Source organism: Balearica regulorum, chromosome 1 (assembly GCF_011004875.1).
Source record: "Balearica regulorum gibbericeps isolate bBalReg1 chromosome 1, bBalReg1.pri, whole genome shotgun sequence".
Taxonomy (NCBI): Eukaryota; Metazoa; Chordata; class Aves; order Gruiformes; family Gruidae; genus Balearica; species Balearica regulorum.
This window is the reverse complement of record NC_046184.1, coordinates 48608426-48625293: the sequence shown is the minus strand read 5'-3', so window position 1 is coordinate 48625293 and position 16868 is coordinate 48608426.

Sequence of the window (16868 nt, the reverse complement as noted above, 5' to 3'; positions counted from 1 at the left end):
TGCTCTCAGCCAGTGACCCTCTAGTCCTGCGTTCAAGGACTATGCTGGGAATGATGTATACTAAAAAGAAAATTTCAGTGTTGGAATAGCTGGATTTCAGGTGCCTAGTCTTAAATGACACTAATTATGCATGGAGATAATTTGGTGCCCCAGAGGATGACCCAGAACATTGATATACTGGGCTGCCTAGAGTTTGGAATATAAGCTTAGGGACTTTGGTACTTCAAATAGGACTGCAGGAGCCTTCCTAGGTACCAGCTAAACCAATGTCAATGAGTTTAAAGACTAGGGGTTTTTTTGTTTCCAAAGAAATGATAATGAGATTTGAGTTCATATCATTGATGACTTATTCATATAAGATCCTTTTCTTTTTTTACTCTGTCTGCTTTTGTGCATCCAGTCTACCCTTAGTGCAGACATATATTGCCTAATTACAAACTGTCCATGGGGACAGAAAATTTGTTGTTGGACTGCAAATTTAGTTCACATGACATTTGGGAACTCATAAGATGATAACTTCCTGAAAATGATATCTACAGATCAAAAACCAAAACCCTCAAAGCCAAAGTGAGGAAACTCGAAGACAAGACTGCAAGACCATTCAAAGAGCAGTTCTAACCATGAATCAAAAACCCTTTAGCTCAGTGATTGGACAAAGCTTCTCTATACTTGAAGCCCTCAGTATGGATATGACAGCAAGGACATTTTCCCTACTACTTTATCAGCTGGTTTACAGTTCTCTAGATGCTTCTCACAGCAAATGGTCTATGGGACATGTAAATCTAAGCAGTCATAATTACTCTTCAAAGCCTGAAACTAGAGCAGATTAACTTGATATGGTGGACATTAAGGTCAGACAAGAACTGTAAGTTACTTGTGCCTTGTGAATCCATCCATGGAAAGTTTCACTGAGAAGCCCAGAGAGATTTTGGCAGCTAATAAGCAATCATGCAAGTCCTACCACTTTGGGAGAAAGAAGGACTGGGTTAGTTTGTTTTGCATTTTAATTTTCTTTGGAGCGGAAAAACAAATAAAAAAAATCAAAGCAGCAGCACATGGTTTCATACAGAATAATTGAAAACATCTGTAAGTAATTCTGCTTTACTAGTCCTTCCAAGGGCATGTATCTGGTTAATTTAGTATGGCAGCCTCAATTAAACAATCCCTGGTAGCATGTTGTGGCTAATTGCTTACTGTTTACCAGAGCCTTTTTTTTCCTTTGAAAAAGGATCCTTCCTTTCTCCAAAGCATGCCTGTTTTAGATTGAAGCTAGTGCTTTGAATCTGATTATTTAAATTTAAGATGCCCAAAGCAATAAAAAAAAAAAAAGAAAGTCAAATAAATGAATTTACACTTCTTGCCATCTGTTTAGCAGGTGACGGAGAACATATGCTATTTTCTTAGTTTATTAGAGAATTATAGTGTGTTAGTGATTTAAAGTGTGCTATAACAAAGTTAGTAGTTATCATCAATAGCTCATAGGGTTTGTATGCAGGATGGCAAAAAAGAAATTTGTCCACCCGGAGTGTTCTCAATAGACTTTGGGTTCAGTGTGCTTTACTACTTTAGGAAAAAATTCCTACTTTTTCCCTTGGCCTCTACTCCCCTGAAACAGCCATTTTATTTTTCACTCCTAATGTGTTTAGTTCAACAACAACAACAGTCTTATATCCATTTTTACTTTTTTTCCAAAAAAAATTTGAAAGATTTATGGAAAATAAAAAAACATTTGGGGGAAAAATTTATCGTCTTGTACACTTGCTATTTTAAGCATTCTTGCTAAATCAAAGTATTTCTGAGAACAGTAATGGAATCGAATAGGTCTATGCACTATCCCACAGCCTGTTGCATTTAGTGGAAGCACTTTAGACCTTTCATGTAAATTCTGAAGTCTGAATCTGAAACTTAAAACACTCAAATTGTTTCAATGCTTCCAAGAGCTACTCCACATCTGTAGGGAAAACCTTGCTTTTCAACCTAGTCAACCCATTGAGGACACTGAAAACAGGAAGAGTTGCTTCAGTTTGGGTCCTCTTGAAAGTTTAACTGCTTCACTGAAGTATCTTAGAGGAAGCTTAAAGAAAGCTTGCATGAAAATCTAAAAAGCATTAATTTTCACAAGTTAGGCAACATGAGAAAGCAGTAGCCTCATCTCACAGCCCTTCCTGCTACCACAATCACATTCCTGCTCTCCGTGCTGCTGTCTCCTCCATGCTTACTCAGTGTACAGAGCACATCTGCATTCAACCCTCATGGCCAGCATTTCTTGAAAACCTGCTTTCGCCTGCTTTCCACAGCCATGCTTGAGCCCAGTCAGGTGTTACACCGTTCCTGAATTGAACTTTCATGGCAACTCTAAGCACAATGAATTTTTAGAAACTTGTGATCTGGGGAGAGCGGAAGCTGTGCCTGACAGATGTGGACAGAGAGCTGATTCTCTGGTTCTCAGCCCAAGGTCAAAATCCCTGAAAAATCCCATCAAACAAAAAGTTCTGTTTACAGGGTTGTCAATCCTTCTCATTTAAAACTTCATTATATTTAAAGAAATTTCAAAATTAATCACAGTTTGAAACAAATTTCCAATGTTTCATTCTGAAAACACCCAAACTCAAGAGGTAGAATTGTTGGATATTTTCGCTGTTTTTCTCTGCTTAAAGTGGTTTGAAGAACATCACATGGGTTTACAGTTTGTTTCTTTCAACTTGAAAATGCATTTTTTGAGAAGAAAAATTTTGCCTGTGAAATTTTACTAACCCCTCACATATACAGACCATGCAAATGGCCTTAAAGATCCCTCCAGCACAGTTTTAAAAGATTCTGTGCATCATAATGAGGAACTTTTAACCAGTGTCAGACTGGTTGCCATTGGATTGCCTCTAGGCATAGGCAGTTGTTCAGAGTAACAGGCTTCTGGGGCCAGCAAATTGGCCATAGCGCTTCTGACTAGTCCATGTACTGTGGATGCCAGAACATGGGAAAGCCAGGAGTGCTGCTGTGGCTTGGGAATATGTGAGAGCAGCTATCACTAGGGGCATAGCTATTCCCAGAGGCAGCAGAGGGTCTTATCCTTCTAAAAGAATCAGCAAGGCTGATTTCAGAGGGTTTTCCCCCCAGCTCGACTTTCTTCGCAGCCTATTTCCTCAGCTTAACTTGACGCAGTGTCATTGGGCAGAAAAATTATTTTTCTTACACTACTGAAAACCTCTGAACTGGTCATGCCTCACTCATTTGAAATCACTGGAGGTTTGTTTTCATCATATAAATAGGGCAGAGCAGAAACTCACCAGATCTAGTTTCCGACCTTTAGCAGTGCAGGTGTACGTGAAAAGTGCTGTGCTCTTTTCAACTGGCTTGCACTGGGCTGTGCTGATGTGTTGGGCTGGATGTGTGCTACCTCTGGTGTCTCTCCACTGAAGCTCATTGCACAGCATGGCCAAACATGGCTGAATTCATTGCTACTCTCCAGTAAGGTGGTCAGGAACTGCAGTGGTGAAACCTATTCTTGTTTCTTGAGGGAAAAAAAAAAGGATTATGTATATGCCATATTTGTAATTGATCTTCAAAACAATCAAACACGTAAACAAACATTTTCAGTATTCACACAGAAACCTTCACTTAGGTTAGTTTCAGACTGTAATGTGCTGGGACACTGAGGGACTAATAATTTTCCAAACTTTAGGTGCTAACTTCCCCCAGCTGTAGAGGACAGCACAGGGAGGGACCTGTGACCTTACGATCCAGACAGGCAGTGGTGTCCTACTCTTCATTGAGGACCACTACCACATTCCCAGGGAGAAAAGTCTTTACATTAGACATTCAGTAGCTGGTTCTTCCCAAAAGATGGTTTTATCTCAGCAGTTGTCTTCTGGTACAGAGCTCAGGCCTCAGTTGGGATGTTTTTGGATGAGTTTTGCTGACAGCTGTTGAGACACTCAAACGAGTACAGATGTTTGTGTAATACTGAATGATAAGCCTTCTCCTTTTGTTATTTATGTTCCTGAATCAGATGAGGATCTAGACATCCTAACTAGGACTCAGGTGGAAACAAAGTGTCTCTACTCAGCATCATCACCAGAAAAACCCTCAGCTCTGATAAGTGGATCTGTATGGTGGGTCACTCTCTTCAGAACAGGAAACCTGGGACAGTTACCTTCTGAGCAGGAAGCGTTTTCAAACCTCCGTTCACTCTCCTCAGGGAGGCAGGTGAAGCTGGGAATAGGGCACTCGCTGCCATGTGTGTTTAATGGGCCGCTGCAAGAATGCTAGCTGTCTTTCCACATTAAGGCATTAATGCACTCAGTGCATTACAGAAACCATCCTTGCAGATGGTAGAGGGGCCCAGGTCATGTGGACACACAAATAGCAAGAGAATGCTTCTACTCATGCTACAGATTCAGATTCCCTCTTGTATGGAAAGAGACACATGTCCAGCACAGAAAGCTCCCGGACCTGGGTCTGATAAGTGATATGACAGCACACAGAGCTGCACTGGATCTCCCTGTTACTGTCAAGTCACTTGAAGGTATCAGTCCATGCATGGCTATTCCAGCAAGAAAACTGAGCATCTTCAGGCAGCCCAGGCCCTTGCTGAAGACAGTCACTGCCCTCTCCAAGGTTGCCAAGCATTCTCCAAATAAAAGTCCTGTTAGCTTTTGGGCAAGATGCGTTCATGTTTTTTCTCCCTAACTGTAACCTGGCTTGTGTGATGGAAAGCGATTCAGCATGAAACACAAATAGGGTTTAAGAAAGCTATATGACACCAGAAGGGAGATGACAAAGAACATTGAGATGTGCTTACAAAAGCATTTCTCACTACCTGATTGTGACCATGGAAACACGTTGATGCAAAGCCCTGTGATGTTGCAGCCTGCTCTTTCAAGCCGTTCTTATTTGCTCTACTTCTAGGAGAATCTGAAAGACTCTTCAGTTTATTTAAAACTCAAGGCTCCTGTCTAATCAATGTTAGCAATGTCACAGAAACTGAACCAACACTCTGCCATTATTCTGAACAGAACCAAAGTTTCAAAGACCTAATACTCTTCCTAATGAAATCTAAGCAATAAAATACTCTGGACCATAGTGTTCCACCTCTGTGATGATCTAATGGATTAGCACCTTTTTTGCCACCCCCCCCGTAAACACCAATTCTTGCCAAAGAATCAAGATGCACTTTGACATACGTTACAGGCTTTGAAATCAGCATTCAGCTAAGGTGTTTTAGAGGTAGAAAGTGAGCATGTTCTGACAGAGGCATATTCCAAAAATATTCCAACCTTCTATTTCCTCTGTGAAGAATTGGAGATGGTATAGGATGACATTCATCTCATGGCCACAATGAAAGGAATCTGTAAGAAATTTGGCTTTATTAGCTCACCAGCTGTGCCTGCTGCCAAGCTGACCTCAGGTACCGTTTCAGTGACTATCACCCACGACTTCCCTTTTTCCAGGAGAGAGCTCTCATTATCCTTCAAAGAATAAAAACATACTTGAGAGATACAATAGAGGAAAAGGGCAGTAAATGCTGAGCAACGTCTGAACTATAAGCATATCTGCCAAAGCAGAGTAATTAACATATTTGATAAATTAAGGGACCAGTGATCCTTTACTTCTTAAGCTATAATAATAATTGAGAAAAAAATCACCCCATAGACATTTCTCAGACCTCAACTTTCCCATTTCCTGATGCATTTGTTCTCTTTCAAAACTGGATGATTGCACAAGTGACCCTGTCTTGCCGCTTTGTCACAGGTGCCCAGGTTTCCGGTGACTATTCTCCCTATTTAATATACACTGCTGACAAATTGCAAGACAGTCGTGGAGCCAGGAGGGCAAAACTCTGCCAAATCAGACATTCCAGAGCTTTCAACAATAAGAATGAACCAATCCCCTGCATTTGCTAGCATTAAGAAACCCTACAAAAAGGGTGATGCCCTTTCCATAATAAACACTGCTCACTCCTGTGCCAAGTCTGCTGTAGAAACATGAACACATCTCAAGTACAGCTTATCAATATTTCTTGATTTATTTTTCTTTTTTCAAAGTCCAGAGTACCCCATTTCTTCCCACTGATTTTTGACGGAGGCCCAGGGAGGTTAATTGCTTAAATTCAGTTTCTGTAGTTGATGACACATGAGTTCCTTCTAGCAAGACCCTACTGGTTGGGAGGAGAAGCAATGGTTTCTCTATTGTATTATTTAAAATGCTATAAAGCTGCCTTCCATTTTGCCAAGAGAATATACTGAAAACTTTCTATGCTGTTTCACTGTGAATCTCATTGTGTTCCCTGGGAAGGATTCATATTTCACAATGAGTGTTGTCAGCCTGAATTAGCCTTGGAATGAAAAGAAAATATAACAGAATGGAAGTATAGAGAAACCAGGAGAATGACATGGAAAAATGAAAGACAAAACGAGAAGATGTTAGAGCAGGGCTGAAAGAGTCTTGTACTTTCAACATCAACTTCTTTAGGGTCAAACAATGCACTTATTTCACTCTATTCAGCATTTCCTAGGTTTCACCTGGAACAGTGTGTCTCGTGTTGGTCCCTCCGGTTCCAGAGACAGATTAAATAAATGGAGACAATTCAGCAAAGGGCCACCAAGATGACTAAGAAGCTGGAGACATAGTCATATGAAGAAAAATTAAACAAATTGGGATTGCTCAGACTAGAGAAGAAAGGGCTTAGGGGGGACATAATCACAGTCTTTCAAAACCTCAAAGGCAGTTACAGAGAAGACAGAGGTACTCTCACTACACAGATGCATGGTGACAGGACAAAGGGCAATGGGGGTGAGTTGTTTCAGGGAAAATTCCATATGGTATTAAGAAAATATTCTTCATCAAGTGAAAAAACAAACATTGGAATAGGTTGCCATGAGAAGAGGTGAAAATGGTCAATATCTGGCTTAGCAGGGCCCTAGATAACCTAGTCTAAGGCCCCATTTTCAATAACAGGTTAGATTGGAAGGTTTCCAGAGGTCCCTTCCAGCTTAGAGTCTTCTCTTTTTATATAACTCTTTTTCATACATTAGAAAATAGAGAAAGATAGAAAAGAACCCTGCTCCTCAGTTTCCAGGAAAACAAGACCAGTGCTTGTTGGCAGTAAAGGATTTTTAGGTTGTGTTGGTTTTCCAAGCATTCACTTAACCAACATCTCCAGGTTTTCTCTAGCAGTAGTCACCAAATCTGTTCTACTTCTTTTTATTATCTTTGCATCTTCTTTCTCTGCTTTCACATGTTATCAGCTACAGTGTCGATGCTTCTTTAGATGTCTGCTAGCCTAGACAAAGCTACAGCTTTGACTAGTCTGTGGGAAATCAGGAAATCCCTAACAAATTACCTTAAGGCATGTACAGATCAGCTCTATGGCATGTGCATGACAGAACTGCTCTGCCTACATGGTGCAGCCCACTGTAGCACCAAGATACCAAAGCGAGTTCTGGTTAGCCTGGCAAGGGTGCTGGAAGCAATGCCCACACACGGCTTCTCAGCTTAGCAAATGAGTCCAGGTAAAGGCCCATTTTATACCAGTTAAATTTCTGGTACCTGAGCCTAGGTTGCTCAAAGTGCACCTCGTTTGGGATGGGAAGTAAAACCAGACAGAGATACTGTGAAAGTATTAACTTTGTCTTGACCAACATTTTACAGTGGACGTAAGGTAGGACTGGAGCCCAGCACCACTGACCCTCACACCTGTGACCTTTAGGACAAAGGTAGTATCTATCTGTCATATAAACAATATACCTATGTATCAATCTACGAGGACCACCAGAGTGTTTTAAATCAAAAAAATATCAATTAGTATTAGCCCTTATGCCAAAATACTATTGCTGCTTCTGAGACAGAAGATAGTTACTGAAATCCACCTACTAAAAAACACTTGCATAAACTACTTATCCTACTACGTGACTACCTACTACAAATATAACTTCCAATTTGAAACTGAGACAATTTGTTGCAGATGTATTTAATTTTGCAAGTCCCGGTTTCATGTTCATTCAAGACATGACAGGTGTACTCTATTTTATATATTATAAGAAGCTCGGGGCTGTACAACTTGTGCCAAAAAGAAGTAATTAAATATTTAATGTTTCCTGCCTGTGATGTAGTCCCTCTTTTCTTGCTTCAAATGTGCTACATTTAGACAGAGGTGATAAATATTTCTGAGCCATCAGTAAATATTCTGTATCTGGTTTTGACATGATATCATACACCTTCAAAGACAAGCTTTTTGCTGGTTTATCGCTATGGTGCAACTGAGACAGAGTCATTAGACAAATATTATTAGCACTCCTGGTACTCTGCCTGTTTCTTGTGATAAGTTCTTGGTGGGGAAAGTGGTCTGACATTCGGACAACAGCAGAAATGTGAGAGTTTTCTAACTTAGATCAGATATTGATACAAAACCTAGCATAGTAAGAGATGAGTTTTAGTTGTTTTGTGAAAAAGAAGGGGAAAACCCCAGGGGAAGTTATCACTAGGGTCCCAGCAACCCTGGTTACAGAACCAGATGTGCATAGCCCATGGTCAAATCTGCCCTGTGAAGTTTTCATGTGGGTGTTAGCAAAGCAAGAAAATGCTATTAAAATCATCAAAAAACATGTAAAAGGGAGGAGGTTTTATTTCCACTGACTGTCAGCAATCAGTGGAAGACAGAAATGAGAACATTGAACATTTTTAATAGTAAGTTTTCAAATATATTTAAAAAAATCAGTTCAAAGTACACATCAAATTGGCAGTATTCCAGCAGGTTTCTTTATGCTGTTTCTGCAATCAAGGCTCTTGGTAAGGAGAACAGAAGGAAATGTAAGAAACTTATGCCTGGATGATGAAAATTAGTGAGGATATAATCACACAACAGTGGCTATGTCTTCATTAGCAAGCGATTTGGCAGGAGAGAAGTGTATTATTATATAGAAACAGGTGGCACTGAGGCCTGTACACCTTCATGTTATATGACTCAGGGGATTTAACTGGGACCAGATTTTGTCTTGTTTCCTGCATCATACATCCCCAGAATACGGTGGTTTAAAGCTGCCCAAAGAAGTTGTTTTGGCCTGGACCCTTTTGCCTGATTTAGTGCTTGGAGCACATGGAAGGGCATGTGTTTATCTTTCCACAGGAGGAATCTGGACAAGGTGCACCAGAACCGCTCTGTGGCCAAATCAGCGTGAGGTAAGTGCAGACGCTCAGGGAAATCACTTCACCACCATGCTGATACCCCAAACCAAAGTGCTATTATAGGCACAACAACATGTGCTAATATGAGCCCAACCTTACCTTGGTACAGCATGCTATACCTGGAGTGTAGCAATGCCACGGGCTCCTCACAAACCCAAAGAAACTGGCCTGTGCTCACCTCTTCCCTAAAGACAGAGAGGAGAGAGATTCCTGTACACCTCTAAGAGTTTCACAGCCTTCTTCTCTTGGCCTCACGCATGGTCGCCACTTCTGTAGTTATTTGGCAAATAACCAAATGAGATGATTGCACAAACAAGGCAGTAGGTAGGGGAGAGAAGAGAGCAGACAAGCTGAGGAGAGACTGGTTCTCCAAAGCAACATTCCCAGGGAACGAGGAAGTCCTGCTGATAAGACTGTCTGCGCTGATTTTACAGGTCACTTTCCAGCCCCGGGAATCCTCCCAGGGACTGCAGGACCTGGGGAGACAGTTCCTGTCATCAGGAAGGAAGGCAGTAAACAGTATTGAAGATACTGGAGATGCCTCGAGTTCCCCAGGATTTCCATCAGATCTGTGTGCTTCCTCTGCTGCTACTTCAGCCCCAAAAAGGTCCCTTTGCTCCTGCTACTGCCACGTGGAAGTGCTTCTAGATACTGTTTCACCTTCTGGGTCTTCAAAGCCACAGGCAGCTGAGAGATGACAGCTGAGGGGAAGCGAGAAAAGAAGTCACTTTGTTAAAGCCCTTTCAGGAACATTTCAGACTGGTGGATTCTGTGGCTGTGGGAAATTGCTTTCCAAGGCAGCAAGACTTGCCTATCTCTCTCAGAAGGACAACATTTTGTCTCAAAAGAATAACTGCTGGTAGCTCTTAAAAAAAGTTAGAAAAGAGTTGTGCAAGACAGATGTGGACAATGGCCCTGAGCAGAGAAAGGCAAACCGTCAGGAACCCTTTTTTTTTGGTGCAGGCATATCTAACTACTGGAGATCTTCCCCCCCTCCCCCCCCAGTTTACAGCAAGATATATATATGCCCAAAAGAACTACATGAACCAGAATTCTTGCTTTGTGAGGAAATATTATGATTTTTAAAAAAGAGTAAAAAGTAATTTTAGATCAGTTGAGACATTTCTCTTACTACATGTATTTGATGCTATTACTGTAACTATTATTATTTTTTTTAATCACCATACAAAATCCAACACACTCTAAAATTCTGCTGTGCCAAATGGCAGAACAAAAGATGGTCAGAAGGACAGAGAGGTACAAGGAAATAGTGAGATGATACACCTTTGCATGAGAGGCAGTGGGGCCAGTGGCCTGGTACCATGACTTTACAAGCAGTCTAAGCCAGCAGAAACCAGTAGCACTGCCAAAAGAGGCAGTCCTGCCCTGTCTTTTTCTCCAGCTGATTATTCTGGCTCCTGCATCCCCTGTGCCCCCTCCCTTCGCCAGCTATTCCAGCCCGGCACAAGCGTTGATGCAGAAAACAGCTAACCAAGCAAAATGCAGTTATTTTTACCCATGTTAACTTCCCAGCTCTTCACCGTCCTGCCACACAACTGTTTCTGTTGGGACATGTCAGGGGACCAGAAAGGGGCAAAAAGGAGCGATCTGTAGGGGTGAGAGGGAAGTGCCTTTTTTAGTGGCAATGTTATCTGTTGCAGGCTCAAGCTGCTGGTGAATGGCACAGTAAGTGTTGTAACATTTTTTATAGGCAGAAAAGGGAAGTTCGAGGGTGGATAATGAATTTGCTTGTAGGATGCTTTAAAGGAGCTCCACCCTGTGGAACACAGTGGACAGAGGAAAAAATCATGAGTATATATTTAAAAACTTAGGAAGTTGATGATATTCCCTGGTACCATGGTTTGACTAAAGGCAGAAGTCGTCTTTAAAATGAAAGAGCATATTGGCCACAGGGCCAAAAAAATGAAACAAAATTACTTTAGGTGATATAGAAAGAGGAATAAATGCAGGGATGGACCAAGAGGGTCTAACAACAGCTTTGGAAGTGAACGTTCACTATGCTTAAAATGGGGCACTGAATCCCACCTTTCCTCAAAGCTGAAAGTGCTTCTCTTTTTTTCCATACAGAGGAGAGCCAGGCTAAAGTAATCCGCAGACATCCTATGATGGAATGATGGAATCATACTCTGTGACTACTATGGCTAGTTGAAGGAGATCTAGAAGTGTGTTATGACCTTTAGGTTGTGACAAAGTGATCTCCAGTAATCCTTGTTCGTAGAGGGGTTTTTTGGCAGCAGGACCATAATGCAACAAGCTGTTCCCAACCAGTAGCTTTTGAGATTTGGGTAGAAAGAGTTAGGGAATGTTTGCCCATTTGGCTCAGTATCTGTACGTTCATCTAGGTGAATGTATCTAATTATTTTTCTACTTCTCTGAGCTCCCCATGCCTCCAACACTTAAACACTCATCACTTCTGCAGCAGATCTTCAAAGACAATGCAGAAAGAGAGGGTTTTCCTGAAACAAGGATGCAGGCCACTGACTTACAAGGAAAGGGTTGCATTGCTGATAGAGAGCAGAAGAGGCTAATTATACTGCAACATACACCTCTTGGTACCTACACAGCTTAGTCATTCATGCCCAGGGGACCAGTAAAGAGGCACTTGCACTTAAAGCTAATCACTCCTGAAACAAAGACGTCCCATTGCCATTCTCTCATGTGCAAAGGCAGGTACACCCCTGAATGTTTTGCAAGTTGCAACACTGAGATTTGGTATGCATTAAAGAGCATTGTTCAGAGAAGGTTGTTCTCTTGCATTACTAATTGAGTATCTGAGGCACAGATGGGACAGTTAGATACCTGGGAGTCAGCCAGGAGCAGAATCCAGTTCTTCTGGATCCTGGTCCTCTGCCTTATCTGATAGATCACACTGCCTCTTAAGAGTTTAATCTGATATTCAATGTGCATTTAGTGATGGCTTAGGATACAACTAACTAATGTAAATTAAAATCAGTTGGGCATCTCTATTATATGCAACAGTGAGCTAATCATTCATAGGAGGTTAACTGAAATACTGAATGTGTGGACCATGTCTCTTAAGACTATTTGTTTGACCTCACTGGAAGCATTAGGACTGTAAATTGTGTAAAATATTCCTAGGTTCATTTGTTTTATTCTTTTATAATGACAGCTCCAGTATTAAAGATTCTGGGTTTGTTTGCCTCTGCAAGTTTTTTTTTCTACTGGAAATCCTCTTTTCAGCTCCTCTGCGTGAAGCTCTGTGAGCAAGAATCATGCATGAAAAGAAAAGAACACAGGGGCTTTAGGTTAACATCGCTGTTTAGGCACGGGCCAATGATCAAACATCAGCTTGTGTGGCAGGGAGAGAGCTATATAATTTATAAATCCAATGCCTTGTCCAAATGACCAAAAGACCCTGAGTAAATTTTAATCAAAAGTACTTGCAGATAGAAAAGCAAAATATCTGTAAAATTCTGTCCTGCAGAGAGTGTTGTACAGGGAGTCGCTACTGCAGTAGTTTGGTCTGCAACTCATTGGAGGCCATTGACTCGAGGATGATTTTCAAAGGGACATAGTGAGCTTTTGTCAGCATGGTGCTCATCCAATTTAAGAAGGGTCTGGATGACTGGAGAGGTGTTATTCTGGAAATGCCTTGGGTTATTTATCTAGTCCCTGAAATAATGTTGTCAGTGTATTGTAGTATAAAGATTCTTTATATTCACAAAGAGAGTATTTTACTCATTGCTATCTTCCCTCATGCTTAATAACTGGTATTTCTCACAAAAAACTGTAGGAAATATTAAAGTACTGTGATTATGAGGTAAAACATATTTTTAGGCCAGAATGTCTTTGTCCTGTTTGGCTTGAACATCCCTGTTACAGTACATTTTATGAAAACACTAGTTTTGTATAAATTTGTTTGTCTTTTAGCATAATTGTCCCTGTTCCAGCATTCCCATGTGCTTTGCTGTTGCTGCCAGCACCATTGCTGAAGGTGCAGTCCAGACAGCAGGATGCTGTGCTGCAGAGGTACATCCATGGCAGACGAGGGTACACTGAAGCTTCAGTTGGGAAAAACTCCTGTTACACTTACAATAGAGCACAGCTTGCTAAAAGACACAGAAATTAACTGCTGTAGGTGAAAAACAGACTCCTAATTTGCTCCTGAGACTGTCAATGCAAGTTACACTAGAAGCAACCAGAGTAACTCTGGCATAGGAACAAGTTAGGAGAGAAAGCATTCCAGAAAATGGTGGCATTGAAATTGCAGCTATTTCCTAATAATTTTCTTCCTAAAGTTTTGAAAATAAAATAAAAGCCTCCATGTGTTGGTTCATCTGGTTTTGTCTACCCAAAACAGCTTTTGGTTGCTCTGTCTTCACAAATACCAAATGCCTCAAACTTTGTCACTGATGATAACAGAAACCTTTTTTCGTCATGGGGTTGTTCATCACAGCGGATCTGTGGTTGGTGAGGCCTAGTTTATTTCAGGGTAGAAAATTACAGTACTTTGTTTCCATGCAGATCATGCTGCAAGATAGCTAAGCACTTGCTACCATGTGGTAGCCACCTACAAGCATGGATTTTCTTAGAACTCAAGGCAAGGACTGAGGTTTCACATCCAGACATGAAACCAGGTCAAGTTGTTTGAGTCCTGGGAGGAGATGTGAACAGTTGCCACTACCGCAGTGTGTGTTGGACCTCAAAACCACAATTGTTCTGCTGTGCGCCATGTTGTCCGAACTGATCTTCCCCTTCTGGCATGTGCAATAGCTGCTGTTCTGCTTGCCAAATGCTGCTCAGGCAACACAGGGTTGCCTCTGAGAAATATTTCTTCATCTGTGTCCTTCTAACGTCATTGCCTCCTTCTACATTGAGCTCCTCGGGTAGGGTGATACCTGCTGGGCCTTTGCTTGTCTGTCCCGTTGAGGTTTGTCACACTTACTGCAGAGGGGCTGGACAAAGAGCTGAGTCACAGCATGTGGGAGATGCATCTCTGGGCCCACGCTATCACCACCTCTACAACAGAAAAGCCTGGAGCAGGAACAGGTTTCAGTAAGTAGGATATTCCTCAGGAATCTTATCCGGAGTTTCTTCCGTGTCTTCCCACAGGAAAAAATCAGAAACCTTGCCCCTATCCTAGCCTGATTCCTTGGGATTCAGGCACGTGAGATGGATTTTGTGCATGGGCTATGCTACTGTGGCTTCACTTTTTCAGCTGGGCCTTCTCTGACACCCAGCAAAGCTGTACTATGAAGATGTACTACCATGGCATCCCAGGGGAAAGGCTTTCCAAAAGACTACGCGTCCCACTTTTTGGGCTGACTGCTACCAGGAATCATTCTTCCCACTGCTGCGATGTGGAATGACAACTCACTGCGTTAGGCTCTCACCCTGAGGATAGATCTGGATGTTGGCTTTAAAAAAATGTTCAGAGCACTTTATAACAAGTATTCTTATGCCTTTTAGTAGGCCAATGACTCTCTGTAGCTTTTGCACTTTCAGCACATAGGGACACAATGGCACTGATTCCCCCCTCCCCCCAACAAAAGTAATATAAACCACTTTGGGCTTGAACCTTACATTAAAGAAATAAAAATAAATTAATGTGGTTTGACTGCCTGTAGATTACAATGGCAAAATTATCACGGTTCCTATTCATAAGGCACTTGGAATATAATTTGGGCAATTTCTCATGTTGGGAAAATCTCTCTCTTTTAAGAATTATGGGTCTCCAACACTGTAAGACTAACATTTGCATACTGATAGGGAACAGAAAAAAAGGTACTTTTTAAATAGCTAGTTAGCTTCATTGAGCATGAGTTGTTGTCACTATAACTTTTAGCATTTTGACCTTTTATTTTATTTTTCCTAAATTGTGATTGCTGCTCCAGTGCATGAGCCAACAGAGGAATTTTGAACACAGTTCTGCCATAGTCTGGGTGTTCAGTTTAACCTCAAATGTTGTGTTCCCCCCACAATAACCCCACAGATGTCCATATCTTTGACTTTCTGAAGTGCTAGTGTGATTTGATTTGATATATTTTATTGTCTCCTAACTTGACCTTTAGTTGTTTTGAGCAGTACTGTTAAGATAAGTAACGTGCCCACAGAAGAACAATTTATCTTAGGTACAGATCATAGGAGGATAGTGCTGTAAGTGTGAAATAAACAGGGGTAACTTAAACCACTTGCTATCTCAGGTTCAAATCCACCCCCACTTTTTTTTGAGATGCAGGCAAGCACCAGCTCCAGTGAAGTTAGTGAAACAGGTTAGTGCCTTGTCTCTGAAAAGTTTTTACTCTTGGTTGCTGGGCTGCTCTGCAAAGTGAGCTTCTTTGTCCACTTTCTAGTGAAAATACCCTTGTATACAAGCTCCTTTTGTTCACCAGTACCTTGCCCTAAGCTGAGAGTCAGGCACAGGTTCTACCTCCTTTGTGTAGGACCTTTCTCCTGATGACTTGTATTGATCCTGTGAGAAAGGACAGGTTTTTTACCTGAATGATGACAGAAATACCAAATTAGGGCAAAAAAGGAAACATATTCATTTTACAGGGTAACTTGTAAAATATTTATGGAACCTCTTATATAGGGAGCACAGGTGGTTTCACTTGCCAGAACCGGGAAGCAGAATAGAGAGAAGCAATAGAGCAAGCGATTGTCAGACCAGCCAGCCCATAAGTTACAATACATGTGTTACCCAAAATACCAGTGCTACAGGGCTGACATTGTGATGATGTCTTCTGCTCAGCACTGTATTACGCAGCTAAGCAGCACCAGCAGCCCCACAGTGTCCCTGCTTCTGTATAGTATCTGTGTCAAGTGGTGGGGATACTGCATCCTGCCATCCACAATACCACCTTACTCAACCAGTTTTCACTTTTCGTCTAGCAAAGTGTCGGAGCAGAGCAAAGTTGTTGTATGTCTGATGCGTGGGGGAATCTGTGGGGCTTGGGAGGGTCAAAGATGAGGCAGAACAGGGTTCATGAGGGATGTGAAAGGGGTCCCACCACTGGTGTCATTTGGACCAGCCTTCCATGTAGGATGAAGTAGCCCTCTTGGCATGTGGGACAAGGACCTTGCATGCAGAAAGATCACATAGGCTAAGCCACAGATGACTGTTTAGGAGAAGAGATCCTACCTCCATAACCCAAGTCCTACTGAGACTTGTCTGAGCTGTAGTGTCACTGCAACTGTCAGGGTTATTGCAGTAGTTCTTTGGCATCATGAGTATCATGAAAGATTCAAACAGCACAGCTTAGATAGTACTGCACATCAGTAGTATGGCATAAGGACAAAAATACTACAGTCTGAAAAACCAAGTTGCATCAACTTCTGTAGCAGTCAGTATTAGATCTTTCAGGTTTGTATGAGGCTTGGCCAGCGTACTTCTTTTCCCAAAAGTCTTAAAATGAGGGCACTTGATTTTGCATCAGAATCTGCAAGATTTTATGTGTATTTTCACTCTTTATTAAAAAAGTAATAGCACAATACATAAGAATATTCCAGAGAATATACAAATATACAAAAAATCTTGCTGTATAATTGATGGTTTAATCTAAAAGCCTCTTTAGTATTCTTCCTATCTGAAGGCAAGATTTGCTTTTTTTCAAGTTTGCCACATTTCAAATCAAACCAAACAAAAAAATATCCAGTCAAAACATAAAAAGAGGGAAGATCACACAACACTCTCAAACCCACTAACA